General features: G+C 34.6%; 1 pseudogene; it reads right to left on the bottom strand.

The window, feature by feature from the left end:
- Positions 1-20466: 20466 nt before the first annotated feature.
- Positions 20467-20585, bottom strand: LOC111730991 (annotated as a pseudogene).
- Between the last annotated feature and the right edge of the window lie 692 nt (positions 20586-21277).

Raw genomic sequence — 21277 nt, 5'->3', positions numbered from 1 at the left:
ACTCTCCGATCTGAAGCCAGGCTTGTCCTGGGGATTGTCTGCTTTTCTAAGAGCTAATAATGAGAACTGATCAATGGTGGTGGTGGTGGGGTGGGGCGGGGCAGAGGTGGAAAGAGGAATAACAAGCCCTGATAATTGTTTAGAGACCACTGAAACCTGGAGCTGTTTGGCAATTTGTCTGTTATTTTTGCATTATTTTTCTTACCAGAAATGAAGCAAGTTTTTAATAGACATTTTGTAACCAAATTAAAACAAAGTAAATCCATCAAAACAAATCTAAATGCTGTCCTTTTCTTTCTGTTAATTTCCCTGTTCTTTAGTTCTCATCACTACTGTGTCCATCCATATATAGGTCAAGTCTGATTACAACTAACCCCATGGGGAATTACATCATTTTCAATGTAATGGAATTTCATTATTGCAATAGGAAGCCTGGGAAGATGGAGGATCGGGTTCCTATTCACTCTCTAGGGAAAGAAAGATAAATACCTACTCTTCTGATTAATCATTATTCTTCTTCCTCAAAACAAATAGCCAAAGGAAATCTATCTGCATGAGAGAGGACAGGGTGGTAGAGATGCAAGCCAATAATAATTTCTTCTTTTAAGTTGAAACTTCCTTCTTTTTGATAAGTGATCTCCTTCCTCTGATCATTTGGCCAGTTTTATTTTCTTTTAAAGCACTATTTCTTGATTCTCTATCTGTCTCAAGCTCCTTTGTTAAAGGCAACTATCTCGTCTTATCTCTCTTGCATCCCACTGCCCCCAACTTCTCGTATGATTCTTTAAAGTGGCATGCCCCTTGTTAGGAAGCACTGTATCTTCTGTTTCACCCCTAGGCAAAATAATTTTCTTGAGCTTTACTTTCTTTGTTTGCAGTATGTGAACAATAGGTTGTGTTCTTCCAGATATAAAATTATATCATTGATTCAGTGCTTTTTCAAATTAGATGTGTGTGCTTCTCTCCCTTGCTAGCTAACAATAAGCCCTCCAAAATACTTCTCAAAGGAAAACACCGACTTGAAGAATTTTTTTCTTTTGTTTCTGCATGTGTTTATTTGTGCATGGCTTATAAAGTTTCTGTTTATATATATTTTTTTCATTTTTAAATTGAGGTATAATTGACATATATAACATTGTATTAGTTTTAGGTATACAACATAAAATTGTTCAATATTTGTGAATATTGTGAAATGATCACCACAATAAATCTAGTTAACATCCATCACCACACAGTTAGTTTTTTTTCTTGTGATGAGAACTTTTTCCTCTCAGCAACTTCAAACATACAGTACAGTATATTAACTATAGTCACCACGCTATACATTACATCCCCATGACTCATTTATAAGTGGAAATTTGTACCTTTTGACTCTCTTTACCCCCTTCACACACACTCCCACCACCTTAGGCTCCTCCTTGTTTCACCTATGGCAATCACCAATCTGTTCTGTATTTATGAGGTTTTTTTTTTGTTGTTTATTTTTCAGATTCCACATATAAGTGAGATAATACAGTATTAGTCTTTCTCTGTCTGATTTATTTTACTTAGCATAATGTTTTCAGGGTCCATTGATGCAAGTGGCAAGATTTCTTTTATTATAGCTCAATAATATTTCATTACACACACACTCACACACATCTGCCCCACATTTTAAAAATCTATTCATTCATTAATGGACACTTAGATTGCTTCTATGTCTTGGCTATTGTAAATAATGCTGCAGTAAACGTGGGGGTGCAGGTATCTTTTCAAGTTAGTGGTTTTGTTTTCTTTAGATAAATACTCAGAAGTGGAACTGCTGGATCATATGGTCAGTTCTATTTTTAATTTTTTGAGGATACTCCATACTGTTTTCCATAGTGGCTGCACCAATTTATGTTCCTACCAAGAGAGTTCCCTTTTCTCCACATCCTTGCTAACATTTGTTATTTCTTATCTTTTTGATAGTAGCAATTCTAATAGGTATGAGGTGATATCTCATTATGGTTTTGACTTGCATTCCCATGCTGATTAGTGATGTTGAGCACCTTTTCATGTATCTGTTGGCCATCTGTACGTCTTCTTTGGATGAAAGTCTATTCAGATCTTCTGCCCAATTTTCAATCGGATTGAGGTGTGTGTGTGTGTGTTTTGCTACTGAGTTGTGTGCATTCTTTATATATTTTGGATATTAACCCCTTATCAAATATGCGATCCGCAAATAGTTTCTCCCATATGGCAGGTTGCCTTTTAATTTTGTTGATGGTCCCCTTTGCTGAACAGAAGCTGTTTAGTTTGATGTGGTCCCACTTGTTTATTTTTGCTTTGCTTGTCTTTGCTTTTGGTGTCAAAATAAAAAAAATCATTGCTAAGAGCAATGTCAAGGGGCTTATTGCCTATTTTCTTCTAGGAGTTTTAATGATTTAAGATCGTACATTCAAGTCTTTAATCCATTTTGAGTTAATTTTTGTGTATGGTGTAAGGGATGAACCAGTTTCATTTGTGGGGCTAAAAAAAGTGCTTTTTTATTTCATCTCCTAAGTTCTTCTAGCTGGGCTAATAGTCAAATTAACAGAGGCCGATTAATAGGAGAAAATCAAATTTTAATACACATGTATAGGGAATTGACATAAGCATGAAAATTCCAGACAGGAAAAATTGGGCATATATGTCATTTTGGACAAAGGAGAAAAGGGGCAAACAGAATCTTAGATTTCAAAAGTGAGAATGGGTGATTTACATACAGTTAATTGAAGAATGGTAGAACATATATGGCAGGTAAATTCTTGCTTTAGTGGGACACAGCGTGTGATCTAGTTATCAGGCTCCTACTTGACACCTTCCTATCTACTATACATAATTCAAATTAGGCTAAAGTGAACATGTTAAGATTTCTTTCCTAAAGCAGGTTTTCTATCAGATCTCTTGGGCAAGAAAGGGGGAAGGGCCAAATGTTCTTTCTGAGTTTTTTGTTTGTTAATAACCAGCTTAAAATTAATATCTCCAAAGGCAAAATTTTTGGCCTGCTTCTCATTCTTTTACGTGTGGCTGTCCAATTTTCCCATTTATTGAAGACTGTCCATACCCTATTGTATATTCTTGGTGCCTTTGTCATAAATTAATTGACCATATATGGATGAGTTTATTACTGGGTCATATATTCTGTTCCATTGCTCTTTGTGTCTGTTTTTTTTTTTTTTGGGTAAATACCATACTATTTTGATTACTATCCCTTCATGATAGTTTGAAAGCAGGAAGCATGATACTTTTAGCATTGTTCTTCTTTCTCAGGATTGAAGAAATTTGGCTATTTGAGTTTTTTGGTTCTATACAAATCTTAAAGCAGTTTGTTCTGTTTCTGTGAAAAATGGCATTGTTTTTATACTCTTCCTTGGAGTCTCTGCCAAAAGTCAAGTGGTATTTTTTTCTCTTTTTGTATATCTGTCTATCTATAATGATAATACTTAAAGCTTGTTGGGTACTTTCTATGTGCAGGCACTGAATTATTTAGTTCTCAGAACTATCCTATGCGGTCGGTACTATTGTTATCTCCATTTTAAGATGACAAAGCAGAGGCTCTCAGAAGTAAAGTTGCTTATCTAAGGTCACACAGTCAGTAAGTGGTAGAGTCAGGACATGAACCCAGATAGTTTGAGCTTAGAGCCCACGCTCTGCGCTAGGTTGTGTGGTCCAATACTGTGAAGAATACATTGTGCTGACACTAATAGTATGGATCAAATTTAGTACCACAAATAATATTAAAATAAAAAACTTCTTTTTGAATAAATATTTCAAGTTTCAGTTCTTGGCTAATATATTTAATAATTACACTCTCCTGATACAGCAAACATAATAAAATAGTATTTTAGAATATTAGAAGTCTCTTGGAAATTCCTGTAATGGAATTTTGCTGCATAAAAAAATCTCTACTCTAATAAACTTTTTTTGAAGATCCGATTAAAGTAAAATTACCTCTACTCTTTTTTTAAAAAAAAAGAAGACAAAACTGTTCAGCATTCTGGTATTCATTCTAATGGGATTTAAGAAAATAGTTGTTTAAGCTTAGAAACCTTAAAAATTTGAAAGATGGACAATTATTTGTATTTAAATTTTAAATCATTCAAAATTTATAAACAGATGAAAAATAATTATCAGAATTCGTTGTAATTTATAACTCATAAGTAGTAGAGAGGATCAGAGAGAACATGAAGATGAAAAAGTACACAATAAAAAAATCACATTATAGAGATATGAGTACACCCCTCATATCTGGCCCCATCTGCCTGGTTTCCTCTGAATCTTTATGGAGTTTTTACATATACAAGTGGTTATGAATAGATATAGCTCCTTCTTTTGTACACAAAAGATGGTATTATTCTACACTTAAAAAATATCTCTATGTATTCTGGAGATATATACATATATATATGTATGTACATATATATATACACACACACATATATATTGATATATACACACACACATATATATTGACACATATCAATATAACTATATAGAACTTTCTCATTGTTTTCATATATTTGCAAAATATTTCAATATATAGATGCACCATCATTTAGTTAGTGAATTCTCTAGTAATAGATACTTAGATTGTTTTCCAATTTTTTGCTGTTACAATGTTTTGGTGAATAATCTATTCAAGGATATCTGTAGGATAAATTCCCAGCAGTGGATTTGCTAAGTTAAGGAACATGTACATTTGTACATTGGATAGACATTGTAAATTGCCCTCCATAGGAGTTGTATTAATTTACACTTCCACCAGCACTGTATGAAAGGGCCCGTTTCCCCATAGCTTTGTCAACACTGTGCATTCTCAAACTTTTGGATTTTCACCAATTTAATAGCTGAGAAATGATATCTCAATGTAGTTTTAATTTGCATTTTTAAAAAAATTATAAGTGAAGTTAAGTATCTTTTCTTGTGTTCAAAAATGTTTTTATTTCCTTTTCTGTGAATTGTTCCTATTTTTAGCTCATTTTCCTGTTGAATTGTGTTGATGGTCTTTTTCCTTATTTTGTTTATGGGGTTCCTTCTAGATAAAGATTTGCTTTTTGTCTGTGGCAAGAATTATTATAAACATTTCCCTCCAATTTGCAATTCATCTTTTGATATCACATATTTTATTTTTGCTGTGCTGAACTTTAAAATATTTTAATGTAGGCTGTCCATATTTTCTTTAATGACACTGGCTTTTGAGTCATATTTAGAAAGACCCTTTCCTATGCCAAAGTTATACAGGAATTCTCCTTTTCATACTTCTATGGGGGGCATGCTCTTCCTTCTTTCCTTCATCTCTTTCTCTCTTCATTTAGATCTGTGATCTATATGGAATGTTCCTAGTATGTGGTATGAGATATGGATAATATTTTGTGTTATTAATGGTTTTTATATCCACATATTTTCTTTTCTACTTCCTGCTCAGGGTCTCTATAGGGCAGAAAGCAGGGTATTGTGCAAGACTTGGCTTTTGTTTCCAAAAGCTTAGGGTCTGGAGAAAATTTAGAGAGTTTGTGGAGAAGGAAAAAGGGAGGAGATTTTCAGGTAGAGACAGAATGTCCTGGAGAAGTGATGTAGAAAGAGAGGTTTCTTCAGAACTCTAGACATATGGGATTCAGTCAGTTTTGAGGAAAATTCCAAGTCCCAAATATGTAAACGAAGCAGAAGAGAACCACTGATACTGAAGGTGCCATTTGCACAGGACTATGGGAGACTCAGTGGTAACCTATGTACAGAGGTGATTGATGGGTAGAACCAGTTTTACCTCAATTTGTCCCACCCCAAAATTAAGTTTTTATATAAAATACAGTGATATTTCTTGCTACCTGAATGTTTTTTTTTAAATCATACCCACTATATAGGCTTTAATTTAGGCATATGCTATTTGTTATATCTGAAAACTTATATCTTGTAACTCACTAAACCTGCCAAAATTTAACATAAAATGATTAGAAAATTCTAACTTTGAGAAGTCATGAACTTAGTTCCAGGTTTGTAGAACTATATGTGCCAAGGTGTCCTTGAATGCAAGTGGGTCACAGAGTTTTCGTTTTGGTAGGGCTTGTGGAAGTGAGGGGCAGGGCGGAGTGTGTGGTTCAGATGCACAGAATTGAGTTAATCAGACTCCTCAGTTCTTGACACACAATTATTCTGTAAAAGGTCACTCTGTTTTATTCCCCGCCACCCTTGTTCACTGTCTCACCCCATTCTCTTAAAAAGCACCCAAATCTAGAGGCTTTTTCCATGGTCACACATAGAGATTTGGAATAGTCTAAGTATCTTTTAAAAACCAATTCCTGTGGACTAATATAGGTGGTTGTGGAACAAGCAGGAATACTATAACCAGCAAGTTGCAAAAGGAGCATAACTGGGGTTGGATAATATTCTGGGGGACGTTCTTCACCTACAAAAACGAGGTCAATACTGACGTTAATGAGTAGGTTATTACCTGTTTCATATCTAACATAAAAATATAAAATAAAGGAAAATAAAACATAATCGTGTAATGTTTATTATTTTGAAAAGTTACATAATTATCAGAGAGCTTTCAAATATTGAATAAGCTAAATAAAGAAGCAACAGAAATCTTTGAGTACTAATGGGAAATCTCAGAAGTCTTTATTTATTGGTATGTCAACTACCCTAAGCTTGTGAGGGCAACTCACTGACCTGAAGAAACACATTTTAAACCAGTGTGAGATGTGGCTAATTGACTAATCAGAGTAAGAAAGACCCAGATGACTTTTTAGAATAATTCACATCAAAGTGGATATTGACAGGGCAGATGGTGAATGGCGCTGAAAGGCAGATTTAATTTATTTACTCTTTGTTTTCTAGTTTCTGTACTTTTAATTAAAGTGAGTAAAAACAAAATCTTGTCTAAGCAGTTTTTTTCTTCCCAACATGAAAGGTGTTGACACATCCTATCATTGACTTGGGAAGATAAAGACAAGGGAAAGGATTGGGATTTGGTGTAAATTAACATATCACAGGGCTCTTGTGTCTATAAAAGGTGCAGAAACAAACACATGTGTTAATGTAACTCCAGCTGTAAAGGAAGGCTGTCAAGGCATGTGTGTATGCTTGGCCAAATGCTGTTGATTCTAGAAATGTAATTTCATTTGATGGATTTTATTGTAATTAACACAGGGAGTTGTACCAACTCAGAACTCTTAACTTTATTATCTGGGGAGAAGAATTCTGAAATGTGTGCACTTATAAAATAGGATTTAAATTTTGCAAAGAGTTTATAATGCTAATGGGTCTTGGGAACCTTCTGGGATTATGTCCTCAAGCTTGCAATTAGGGTTTCTGCTTTGCAATCTCAAGTGTGGTTTACCTGGAGCATTTCATCTTAAATGGTATTTAATAGAACTTGGGAGCTCTCCGGGGCAGGGACTAGGATATTGTTGTTGTTACTTGTTGGAGAGCACTAAGTTCACTCACTGCTAGAGAAAATTAGCAATCACTTTTTATGTGTACATTTGGTTATTCCTTTAAGTCTGGCAGAGATCATCTCTAACATTTAGCAGATCACAAAAGTTTACGTGAGTATATTAAGAGTATGTAGAGGTTTTTCTGTTTTAATAATTAAGCAAAACATTTTGAGACTTGTATGAGGGTGAGGTAGACAGGATAAACAAAAGAATAACTAAGTCATGGATTTCTTCACATAGTGAATAGGGATAGCTCATTTCCTGAAGTGTCTGGAATAAAATCTTAGATTTAGGGGGAAAAAAAACTACCTGGAAATGTTAAAGCTCAAGCTTTAGGATGGGATCTACCTGCAGATCTGAGTTCAGCTAACAACTTGGATACTGTCAAAGCAGAGTCTGCCCTTTCAAACCTCTCCTTGGGAAACTAATTAGCAAAATAATAAAAAGGCAAGATCAGCTCTTGTCTTCCGTGTTGGGGATATAAAAAACAGTAGTCCTAATTAGCAATAATTAAAATTTAATTAAGAAGCTCTTTGCAATCCTCCCCCTCCTCCCTCCCTCAACTGGTGCTTGCCAGCTCGTGGTTGTGGAGCTGTTTTTATCCCTGTGGTGCTGAATCACAGCTTAATCACAAAGCCTTAGATCACAGCTTACCCAGCCCTGAGCACTAATCACCACTGCCTTCCAAGAGTGACAAGTACATAGTCTAGATTTTAATAACATGAGCAATTACTTTCTTCAATTTTATAATCATAAATTGTGATTCTTTTTTTCCTCTTTATCAGCAGATTACAGATGCCACTGCCTTTTTTTTTTTAAACTTAGTATTTGTTCCCCCAGTTCTACTCCTTGTTGAGACAAGAGGACAATAGGAGACCTCCAAGAGTATAAAATATTTGAACCCAAATTTCAACTTCTATGCTTTGAAGTAAAGCAGAAAATTGGCTTAAGAATGAAAGACTAAAACATTGGTGAAACCACACATTTAAAAAAATGAAAGTATTTGACTATTAAAAATAAAACAACACATTGTAGATGAGGATTAAGGAAAGCAAATACAATACTTGATGCTCATCACAAGCCTTATAGAATCATCTAAGTCTTATTTTGAATTTAGAATAATTCAAATTGTAAAAAGGAACTCCTTTGAATTGTACGCTTTAATATGGTTACAATGGTGAATTTTGTTACCTGAATTTTATCTCCATAGAAAAAAGAACTCAAATTTGGACTTTGTCCTAGTTTTGAGTATGAGTATTAACCACATAGTTTACAGAGAAGGAACAAAAAAAACCCAAGATTTGATAGATCATTATGAGCAAAAGAAAAAGGAAATAATCAAGAACAGAGGGAAATTAGGTTTTTAAAAGCCACTGGACTAAGAAATATAACCCCAGTTCTTTAATTATTAAGGGAAGGGCTCTGAATCTGCTCCATTATCTTAATTATGTTTCTGGAGCAAACATTATTTCAATGTGATAAAAGATGACATGACACTAAAGGTAAAGCCAGAGCAGATGTTACATGAGTAACAAGCCAATAGGCCCACATTCTGGTAATTTCTTCCCCACTAGACATGTTCTCATTAATCTGCGATTAATAGGATTTGAGTATAGTAAATGATGATGATCTATTGTCTGTCTTTGTCGAGCACCATGGAGAGAGTAATTTGTCAGCTCAGCTTTTGTGTGACTATTTAATAGCAAAGAGGGAGAGAGAAAAGACACTAATCTTCTAATTGGCATCTATAGAGAGGGTCTAAGAGAATACTGCCTGTATGGAAATAGCCCAGTATAATTCCTATGCCCGAGGAAAGCAAATGTGGACTATTTGTATCTTTTATGTAGTTATGCCTTACAGAAAAAAAGGCAGAGGTGGGGATAAAGAAAAAACAGTGATCTTAAGAGATCACAAGCTAATGTATTTGAGCCTTTTTAAACTGTAATGACTTGCTAAAAAGTGAGCAAAATTTTTAAAAATCACTTTTGGTTAAAAAACAATTGCCCAGATGGACCAAAAAACAATATATAAAATAAAAAGCCACCACTATCATTACTGCCACCACCAACAACACAGAATGCCTTGACATTATGATTGTAAAAATTTTAATAAATCAGTGAGATATTTTGAACTAAGATGATTTGGTGATCAGTCAGTCCTATCAAATCTGTGGGAGAACCCTCTTAAAATGCCTATACCTTAGTCAGAACAAGGTATGAAATTGCTTTTTCCCTCCTTCCCTTTCTCTCATTTTATCTTTAAAAACTTTCTCCACATTTTTCTGTGTTTTAGGTTCCTCCAGGTACTCTCCAGTTTGCTGGAAATGAATAAGATAAGGTCTCATCAGGAGATTTACAGTGCATAAAAGCAATAGATGATTAGCATATGCAGCCTATATAAAGAACTACTATTGATCAACCTTTGGGAAAAATTGGCAAAGAATAAAAACACAATTGATGGAAGAGGAAATCTAATACAAACAACGAACATATGAATAGATGCTCAATATAACTAGTGATCAGGGAAACTCAAAACAGTAAGATCCCATCCAAACCCATCAGAATGGCCAAAATTTAGATGTTTAACTAGACTAAATGGGGGCTCAAACTCAAACTCTGGTGGGAGTAAAAATTGGACAATCACTTTAAAGAGCAACTTGTTAATATCTAGTAACTCATTTTTAATTTGTCAATATTTATAGCACTTCTAAAGCTATACCCCAAAGAAACCCTTGCACATGTGCACAGAGACACGGGCAAGAATATTCACTGCAGCGTTGTTTATAATAGTGAAAATAGTACCTCTGTAGTAGTTTTGGCATTTTTTTTTCCTTTTTGGCAAAAAGACAGACTAGATTCCAGCTTCTAATGCTAAAATCATTAGACAGACTTCTTGTCTCTCCAACTTTATTGTTTCCATGAACTTGAGAAGTTACTCTAATATTTTTGTGCTTCAGTTCCTTCATCTGTAAAATAAAGGGGTTGGTAGAGAATCTTTTAAGATCCCTTCCAGTTCTAAAGTTCTAAGATTCTCTTTTTATTCCAAAACTCTAATCCCAATTTATATGAAACCAAAACAGGTGAACAAGATTTTCTAAGAGTTTTTGCAAGTTAATAATAAAAGTGCATTTATTCATGAAATGTTATGGCTCTTATCAAAAGTCAAAGGAAAGCTTTCTATCATAAAATTGGAAGAAAAACCATTCACTAGGGGAGCTAAAACAGTTAATTGGTCATGATTAGATATGGAGGAGATTTAGAGATTATATAGATATGTATTATATGTATATATATTCCCCCAACTCCCGGAAGTACATACTCCGGCTGCCCCCGCCCTCCTGGAAGTACATAGGAAGTGAGAGTTGGAAAGAGATGAAGCAGATTTTGGACAGTAAGATCTGCAGATATAAGTTTTTACTAGAGGGACTTCTTAGATAAGTAGAAATATTTTATACTGTATGTTAAATTTATACTGTATATTTCTGAACCTAACAGGATTCTGCATCAAGGATGATTATTTTCAGATCAGGCAATGAGTTGAACTTCTTTGGTCCCACATGCTGAGCTGCAAATACACTAGTGACTTCCTGTCACATAAGTTATTCTGCAAAGTACTCTCCTGATTTCCTATAATACTAACCCTGAATATAACATGAAACGGAAAGCAAAATGTGGCTGTTTGTCATAATAATTATAAGGCTCTGCTCAGTGATAATAATCTGTTGATAGTAAGTCCTTGATAGCTTCCAATCCTGGCTTTGCAGGAGATTGATTCTGCAACGTTCCTGGTTGAAAAACCAATTCTCCTGGACACAGTGAGTTAGAGAAAGGAGAATCTTCTATTTATATTCCTCTTGCAATCAGGTTCAACAAATCAGACATTAAGGTGTAGCACCTCTAAAATCTCCTCAAACTGTTTGCTTTTGTTTGCTACAGCCTAGGGAATCCCTTTTCTGCCTTTATTCCAAAATCCTTTTCCATTTTGGTTGCTATGGTTTATGTTAAGAAAATACCGTAGATTGTTTGGGTTTAGTTGGAAGAAGAGACTGTTTACTATGCATTTCCTTTTTTTTTTTTTAATGAGGTATAATTGACATATAATGTTATATTAGTTTTAGGTGTACAGTGTTGGGGACGGGGAAACTTTCCCCTTACACATTTAGTTCTTCTGGCTGGTCGAATAATTCAAATAACATACAGCAGATTAACAGGAGAAAATCAAAATTTAATACGTGCACATGGGAGAATTCACGTGAGCATGAAAATCTAAAGACAGTGAAGCAAAATGAGGTAAATATGTTATTTTGGACTAAGGAAAGGCTGGTAGGCAATTCACAGGTGGATGAGAAAGAGCTAATATTTGGTAAATGAATTCTTGCAGGGCCACCCAGAAACAATGAGACATAAAGGAAAAATCTAGTAAACAGTTTTTTGCTTGAGTCCTCCCTGTCTACCACACTTAATTCATATGTGCTAAGGCGAATATGCTAAATTTCTCTTCCTGAAGCAGGTTCTTCTATTTGAATCTCTTTAGGTAAGTAAAGGGGAGGTAAACAAAACAAAATAAAACAAAAACAAACACACGCGCGCGCGCACACACACACACACACACACACACACACACACACACCTCTTCCTGAGTTTTCAGCTGGAAACCAATCATCTGCATACCAGGCTGTCACTTTCTGGGGAGTCTCACTCCCAGTCCCCACAATAGCATGATGATTTAATATTTGTGTATATTGTGAAACAGTAACCATAATAAGTCTAGTTAATATCTAATACCATATATAGTTATAACATTTTTTTTCTTGTGATGAGAACTTTCAAGAATTACTCTCAACTTTCAAATATGCAAAATACAGTATTAACTGTAGTCACCATGCTGTACATTACATCCCCATCAATTATTTATTTTATAGCTGGAAATTTGTACCATTTGACCCCCTTCACCCATTTCACCATCCCTCACCTCCCTGGCTTTAGCAATAGCCAATCCGTTCTCTGTATTTATTAGCTCAGTTTTTTTGGTTGTTATTGTGTTTAGATTCTGCATATAAGTGAGATCTTAAGGTCTTTGTCTTTTTCTGACTGATTTATTTCACTTAGCCTAATGCCTTCAAGTTTCATCCATGATGTCACAAATGGTAAGTTTTCATTCTTTTTTATGGTTGAATAATATTATATCGGGTATATATACCATTTCCTTCTTTAATCTCTTATTTTTTTGGCTTTTGTTTTTAAGACATATTCTAAAATTAACAGCTCTTGGCTTGTAAACCACATATCCAATAAGGGGTTAATATCCAAACTATATAAGGAACTCATACACTCAATAGCAAAAAAGCCCCAAATAACCCAGTTTAAAAATGGCCAAAGGAACTGAAGAGACATTTTTTTAAAGAAGACATACAGATGGCTAACAAGTACATAAAAAGGTGCTCAACATCATTAATTAGGGAAATGCAGATCAAAACCACAATGAGGTATCACCTCACATCTGTAAGAATGGCTATTATCAAAAAAGACAAGAGATAAGTGTTGGCAAGAATGTGGAAATCAGGGAACCCTTGTGCACTGTTGGAGGGAATGTAAATTGATGTAGCCATTATGCAAAACAGTATGAAAGTTTCTCTAGAAATTAAAAATAGAACTTACCATATGATCCAGCAATTCCACTCCTGGGTATTTATCCAAAGGAAATAAAATCATCCCAAAGAGATATCTGTACTCCCATGTTCATATTAGCATTATTCACAATAGCCAAGGTATAGAAACAACTTTAGTGTCTGTCAACAGATGAATGAATAAAGAAAATGTGGTATACATACACAATAGAATATTATTCAGCCTTAAAAAAGAAGGAAATCCTGTTATTTGCAAAAACATAGATGAAACTGGAGGGTATTATGTTAAATGAAATAAGCCAGACAAAGAAAAATACTGCATGGTATCAATTATATATGGAATCTTAAAAAGTAGAACTCAGAGAGAGTAGAAGAGTAGTTGTCAGGGGCTGAGGGTTGGAAGGAATAAAAATAGGGTTGATGAAAGGGTGAAAACTTTGAAAGAGGAATAAGATATAAGGATCTAATATATAACATGGTGACTATAGTTGATAACATTGTATTGTATAATTAAAATTTGCTGAGTTGAACTTAAATGTTCTTACCAAAAAAAAAAAAAAAAAACCCACGAAAGCAGAAAACCTTAAATTAAGTATGTGAGGTGATGGATGTGTTAATTAACTTGAAGGTGAGAATCCTTTCACAATATATATGTATATTGGGTCATCGTGTTGTGTACTTTAAGTATCTTAAAATTTAACTAGTTTATTATACCTCGACCTGGGATAAAGCTCAATTGCTCCTGGCTAAATCTAAGTCTTTTTCTCCTGGCACAGCTTTTTCCACTTTGTTTTGAAATAATTATAGATTCATAGGAAGTCGCAAAAGGTAGGTAATTGAGAGGGCTCCTATGTGCCTTTCACCCAGTTTTCTCTAATTGTAACAGATAATGAAATCATGTCATCTTGTATAATGAAATTGAAATTTCACCAGTTTTATATGCTGTCATTGGTGTGTGCGCATGTTATAGTTCTATGCAATTTTATCAAATGTGTAAGGTTTGTGTTACCATGACCATGATTGAGATAAAGAACTGTTTCATCATCAGAAAGATCTCTTCTGTTACCTCTTTTTATTTTTGCCTCCTTCCCTTTCTACAAACCCTGGTGACCACAAATGTTCCCTACCTCCATAATTTTATCATTGAGAATGTAATATAAGTGAGATGATATAAATATGTAACCTTTTGAGATTGGCTTTAGTCACTGAGCATAAGTCTCTGAGATCATCCAAATTGTTGTATGTGTCACTAGTTCATTTTTATTGCTGAGTAATATTCTATGGTATAGATGAATGATAGTTTGTTTAACCATTCACCAGATGAAGGACATTTGGGTTGTTTCCAGTTCTTGGTTATTATGACTAAAACTGCCATGAGCTTTGATCTTATGTACAGGTTTTTGTTTGGTGAATAGTCTTCAAAATCTCAAAGTTCTCTTCTGTTTTCACCATCATCGACTGTCCTATTTTTAAAAACAAAAGTCCCTCATTTGGGTGCATCTGTGATTCTCCAAGACTCATGTTTTCCTCACAGGGCAGCTGATTTCTAGGAAAGGTTATGTCTTCTCATAGCTCCCAATACCATTTTTTATGCCTTACAATTCTAGATCTGTAGACAACTAGCCGTCCATATAGTATCTCTACTTGTATATTATGCCAGCACCAAAATGTTTGTCAAAAACTGAATTTTTTCTATTGTTTACATTCTGACAGCCTTCGTAGTCTTACCGTTCTCCTGCTTGCCTAGGATTATAGTCCGGTAATTGTTTTTATTCCTCTTTTTCCTTAGCCTCATGTACTAAATTCTTTCTCTGTGTCTTACACACACCAATGACTATTTTATTTTTCTTCTATTTTTTCAATTATCAAGCTATCGTTCTCATCCTTAGTCTCTCTTATATCTGTATTATTACATTAGGCTCTACGGTTAGTCTTTTGGTTTTTTTACTCCTCTTAATTCTAATCCCTCATACACATCAATATCAGAAGGGGCTTCCTCTCCTTTAGCATCATTATCATACTCCCTGTTAATGAATCTACATTAGTCTACTATTTTCTATTATGCATATGTCTCAACTGTGTAGTGCTTCTATTTCAGTCATCTGATTTTTCTACTTTCATATAGATAATTTTCTTTTTCTCCGTATTCATACTTATTTCTGATGGAATTTTCCTTATGTGTTCTCTTTACATGTTTTAAAATAGTCTTTTCATTATAAATGTAACACATATTCCATATTCATCATAGAAAATTTGCAAAATACATATAAGCAGAAAGAAAAAACCCATAATACCACCTCCTAGAGTAATAATATACTATATATAAAATAGAATAACAATTACATTGTTTTATTTCCTTCAAGTCATTATTATTTTTAAGGACTTAAGATATATGCCTTTGTGTTTCCTTAGTACTTTAAGTAGCTGTGTGTGTGTGTGTGCGTGCGTGTGCGTGCATATGCACGTGCACACATGTATTTACTATCCAATTTTGTTTATGGAGTTTTGCCTCCCAAAGAGGATCATAAATGCATCAGGAACACTGAGAGGAATCATGGTGCATCTTGCCTGTCAATTTTAGGGGCCAGTTCCCAAGACCTGGATCAGTTGTCTGTTTATTTCTTCTCTTACATTGATGTGGTCTAGTTTCTAAATTCTATTGCATATAATCCCAAAAGATTTTCTATTCCAATCAAGAGTGCTATGAAGCATGATAAATTATCCTCCACTGGACTTTTTTAGAAGTAAACATACAAATTCTCTTTTCATTTTTAGGTTTTAAAAAATTATTGAAAAATTTTTTCTTTTTGTTTTAAACTGCTAGTAACTTTACAGAACAAAACAGGAAGCAATAACAACGCTGACAAACTACATTTCTTTCCCCAAAACATTTTAGGGAAAGTAGAGTCACAAAAAAAATTTAAAAAATAATAGTAGTTGTACTTCATTTTTATTTAGATATAATTGAATAGTTTGTCTTCCCAGTCAAGTGAGATTTGTTTAAATCTCAGAGAAAACCCCACAATCCCCACACTATTATTTTCACTGTCATTGTTCTCCCTACCTAACATAGAGAAACAGGTATCCCTCGAGATATCCCTTGAGAATCAATATGTGACTCTTGAGTAAGATAAAATGGTTTTAAATCTGAGCTTTATGACTTACTAAGTGGCTGTCCTTGGGCAATTGACCTGATTTCTATGAGCCACAGCTTTTTCCTTTGTAAAATGTAGATGACAAAACTTAGCTCCTGGAGTTATTGAAATCATTAACTGAGATAGTGCAGGTAAAGGCCCTAGCCTAGATCCTGGCACAAAGTACACCCTCAACAAATATTAGTTAACTCTCTCCCTCCTTTTCTTCTTAGAGTACCTTGAATGTTACTTCTGCATATATGGGGACACTTAATTGCTTGCTAAATGAAATGTACGAAGATTTTCTTCATTCCCGGATAGAAATTCTCCCTCTCCGATTTCTTCTTCTCTTCACTGATGACTTAAATGCAACACAATATGTCTGATAACTTCCACTAAATCTTTATTTTAAATAAATGGCTGTTTGTAAATTATTGTACACCCTTAAAGACTGGGAAGCCATGTTATGAAAAATGACAGGGTAGAATAGCCCCGTGTTTATAGCTATAGTGAATGAATCAAAGGAAGAGGATAGGATTGGAAAAACATCATTAAAGTATCCCTAACAAAGGGAGAAAAGTTCAGACAGTTATAAAATTATAAAATTGTGTTAAATTCAGACATGCATAAAATTATATTAAGATAAACTTCTGGCTATAAAGCGAAGAGGTTGACAGATCCTCTCTCCAAAAAGCAACTATAAACTGAACAAAATTTTCAAAATCAATAATTTTAGGGCTCAGGAAATCTACAGGTCTCAGCAAACAGCAAATTGAAAACTATTTATTCATTAACAATTGCTGAACAGTGGGAGTCTTCAGATGAAGAATGGGCGTCCTGGCCTGGGGCTGCTTCCATCTGCTACCCTAGTTTGTTGGGGCTCCTGTTCTATTATTGTGGTACTGGCTGTGAAAGACAGTAGCTTTGCTGCTGCAGGAGGCTAACTTGATTTGGAGTAGAGGGTGGAGAAAAACACCCAGCAATCGGGAAAAGCCTGCAGCTCTATTAGCCTTGGGTCTTGGGGCAAAAGGTGATAGGAGGACTATCCAGAAATTTCACAGAGAGATCCTAGCAATAAGATAAATCCTTTTTTCCCTCCAATTTTATTGAGATGTAATTGACCTACATCACAGTATATATAAGTTTAAGGTGTACAGCATAATGGTTTGACTTGCACATATTTGACTTATACATAAAAATGATTACTGAAATAAGTTTAATTTGCAGCCATTATCTCATAGATATAATAAAAAGAAAAGCAAAAAAAAAACCAATTTTTTTCCCTTATGATGACAACTCTTAGAATTTACTCTTCTAACACATGTATTATGAGCAGTAGTGCTAACTACAGTCATCATGTTGTATTATGTCCCAGCACTTATTTATCTTCTAACTGAAAGTTTGTATCTTTTGACCACCTTCCTCCAATTCTCCCTCTCCCTACCCCCTATTTTCGGTAACCAAAAATCTGATCTCTTTTTGAGTTTGGTTTCTTTTTTTTTTTTTTAGATTCCACATATAGGTGAGATCATACAGTATTTGTCTTTCTCTGACTTATTTCACTTAACATAATTCCCTCAAGGTCCATACACGTTGTTGCAAATGGCAGGATTTCCTCATTTTTTATACCTGAATCGTATTCCACTGTGTGTGTGTGTGTGTGTGTGTGTGTGTGTGTACACATATATACATACTACAACTTCTTTATCCATTCATCGTGATAGACATTTAGGTTGTTTCCTTGTCTTGGCTGTTGTACATAAAAGCAATAAGCTAAATCTTGACAAGAGTGCCACACATCTTTGGCTGTCTGGGAGCCTACAGTCATGTGCACTGGAGACCTAAGAGGGACACACAGCAGAAAGTGAAAATGTGGGCATACTAGAAAACTGCCCAAACTTTAAATGCATCTCTAAAGCAAGCACAGATCCACTGGCAGAGAATGGAAATTTTAAAAGTTTGATGTGGTTGAATTCCTCTAGCTAATTTATTGGCTCACCACTAAGCTATGCAACCACAGGGATAATGGCTAGAAAGTCAGGCTAAAATATAAAAATAAGAATAAAAATACTGAGCTGTGATATCAGTGGCCACATATACTGGAGGTAACAAATTATTCAGTTTAACTTCACACAAGATACTTAAAACAAAAACAAAAAAATAAAACTGACAAAAACAAAATGTTGCCGGGGGAAATAAAGAGATTAGGAATCCAGAATTGCTACAATATATTACCTAAATGAACAGATTTAAAAAAATATTATAAAGCACACAAAAAAATAAAAGAAAGTATGACACATATTCAGAGGAAAATAAGCAGTCAAAAGGAAGCTATCTCTGAATAGGTTCAGTTGTATTCAGCAAAGACTTCAAAGAAGTTGTAAATATGTTCAAAGAATTGAAGGAAACCATATTTAAAGAACTAAAGAAAAAAATCATATAATTTCTCAACAGATAGAGACTATCAATAAAGAAAATTTATTCAAAAGAACCAAATGAAAATTCTAGAGTTGAAAAATTCAATAACTGAAATAAAAATCCTATTAGGTACATTCAATATTGGTCTAAGATGAAGAATAGAGAGGAAAAAAAAACTGAAGAACACCAAACAAAGCCTCAAAGACCTTATATTAGGTTTATCAACATACATCAATGGGAGTCTCAGAAAGAAAGAGACAAAAAAAAAAAAAGCTGAAAACTTAAATTTGATGAAAAGCTTTAATCTGTAGAATCAAGAAGCTCAATGAATGTCAAGTTGGATCTGGATACATCAAAGTTAAACTGTTGAAAGACAAAAACAGAAAATCTTGAAACAACAAGAAAAAATAACTCATCAAGTTCAGGGGCAGTGCAATGTGATTAATAGTGAATTTCTCATCAAAAACAATAAAAGAAGATAATGGAATATTCAAAGTACTGAAAGAAATAAAAGTATCAATCAAGAATTTCATATCCAGAAACTATCCTTTAAAAATAGAGGAGACGCCCAAGCAATTCTATGTTCTGGGTTGGTGGAAACCCCAGTTCATGATGGGTAACTAAGGTCTCATGGTAACTTGATGGCAGAAAACAGATGGATGTTGGAAAATGACAGTAGATTATCATAAGCCTAACCAGGTGGTGACTCCAGTTTTAGTTGCTGTTTCAGTTCTGATTTTACTGCTTGATAAAATGAACACATTCCCTGGTACCTGATATGCAGCTGTTGATCAGGTAGTGTTTCTTCTTGATACCTGATAGGTTTCAATGCTGTTTTGGGTCTCCTAGGATAAGTGTCATTTCAGAGTTAGTAAATCCTGCAGAGTCTTATTTTCCTTTCTGAAAGTCTGGGAGAAAGATTGGTAGTATAAATCTTTGACAGTGTAGCATGGTCTGTCCTCAAGGAACTGATCTTCCTCTTAATTCAAGTATGGGAAATGAAAGAGGTATGATGACTCTCTGTTTTGATGATTCAAGTTAGAGCTCTTCGAGGGTTCTGGGGCACCCCTCACAAATTTATTTCTCACAGTCATGCTGAAAGGTTTGTCGTCTAGATTTTCCTGGGGTGAGTGAGCAGTTCTTACATGATAACTCCACTCTAACATTCCAATCTCCCTAAGCCTTTGGATATCTTCTTCTATAGTATATCGAGGCAGTACTGGAATTTCTTTATTTAGTGTAGGTGGCTTATTGGTCTGTGTTTCAGCCAACCAACCAAATAAACTATCATAGCCTTTTCTAATCCTTTGAACTAAAATATTGACTCTAGAGTCTCTGTTTAGTGGCCCATATCAATATACTCGACCTGTTTTAATTTTATGTTCCTTCTACCATTATCCTACACGTTTCATATTCATTCCCACCCATCTTCTCCATATGTCTGTGTATAAATAGGAAGAATTTTGCAATTCTTTCGATGTGTAGCACACCTCATGGGTCACACTTTGTGCCTCCCCCATTAGGGCCTGCTTAGACTTGAATCTAGATCTAGAAGCAATGAGGGGTGGCATGGGTAGCTCCTGAGGTGACTCAGAGGTGTCTTGCAAGGCAACTACTTCAGTGGAGGCCATTAACAATTCTTCAGGCAAAGCAAGGTTAATCTTCTTAGGTGGGGATAGAAGGGCTATTTCTATTGGCAAAGAAACTTGGCAGACTTTAGAGGGTCAATGTCCTCAGCTTCATTGGGGTCTTCTCATATGTCCCCATTCTAATTGTTAGTGGTTACTTTTTTACCTGAACATACTTTAAATTATATTTTAGAATTTGCATACTTAATTTTTTTTTTTAATGCCTACAGCACCTGGTCTTCCTATGTGGTCTCCCATCCAAGTACCAACCAGGCCTGAACCTGCTTAGCTTTCGAGATCAGACCAGATTGGGCACATTCAGGGTGGCATGGCCATACACTCATACTTAATTTTTATTGAATTTTAATTAAACAGTGTCACAGTGCTTTGAAACTAAATTAGAATTCAATTGTGTAAACAGACAACTGTGAAAACATTCCTAGCCATACAACTTAATAAAAATCTAGTTCAGCACATTAAAATTGAGACACCATTGGAATGTGAAAGCTATGAAACCTCAGGATCTATGCAGGCACAGCAATCCATAATTAGTCCATTCATACAACATTCAATAAATGTTTTATCAAACATGTCCTATATGCTTGGCCCTGTGTTTGGTATTGGGAATAGAAATCTAACTAAGACATAATTCTTAAACTCAAGAGTGAACAGTCTAGTGAAATAAAGTCACTGCTTAATCTTACAGGACTTTCTATTATATAAGAGCCACTAAACTCATAATTAGGCGTGATTACTAGATAATGTTTATATTTTCCTCTAAAGGCTCTATGACAGCAGGGACCATGTTTGATTTTGCCTGTTAGCAGATCTCTAGAGTTTAGCACGATGCCTTGCACATGATGACCAGTTAATAAACAGAATGAATGAATTAATGAAAGATCAATTAAGAGTAAAACACTAAAAGGTTTTCTATTAATATTATGAATAAGACTACTATTGGTTAACACTATTCTGAGTTGGAGGCAATATAATTAAACAAGAGAACAAAATATGAAAAACATTGAAAAGCAG

This window comes from Pteropus vampyrus, unplaced genomic scaffold (assembly GCF_000151845.1).
Source record: "Pteropus vampyrus isolate Shadow unplaced genomic scaffold, Pvam_2.0 Scaffold10, whole genome shotgun sequence".
Lineage (NCBI taxonomy): Eukaryota > Metazoa > Chordata > Mammalia > Chiroptera > Pteropodidae > Pteropus > Pteropus vampyrus.
Note: the sequence above shows the minus strand (reverse complement) of the source record. Positions and strands in the feature narration are given on the sequence as shown.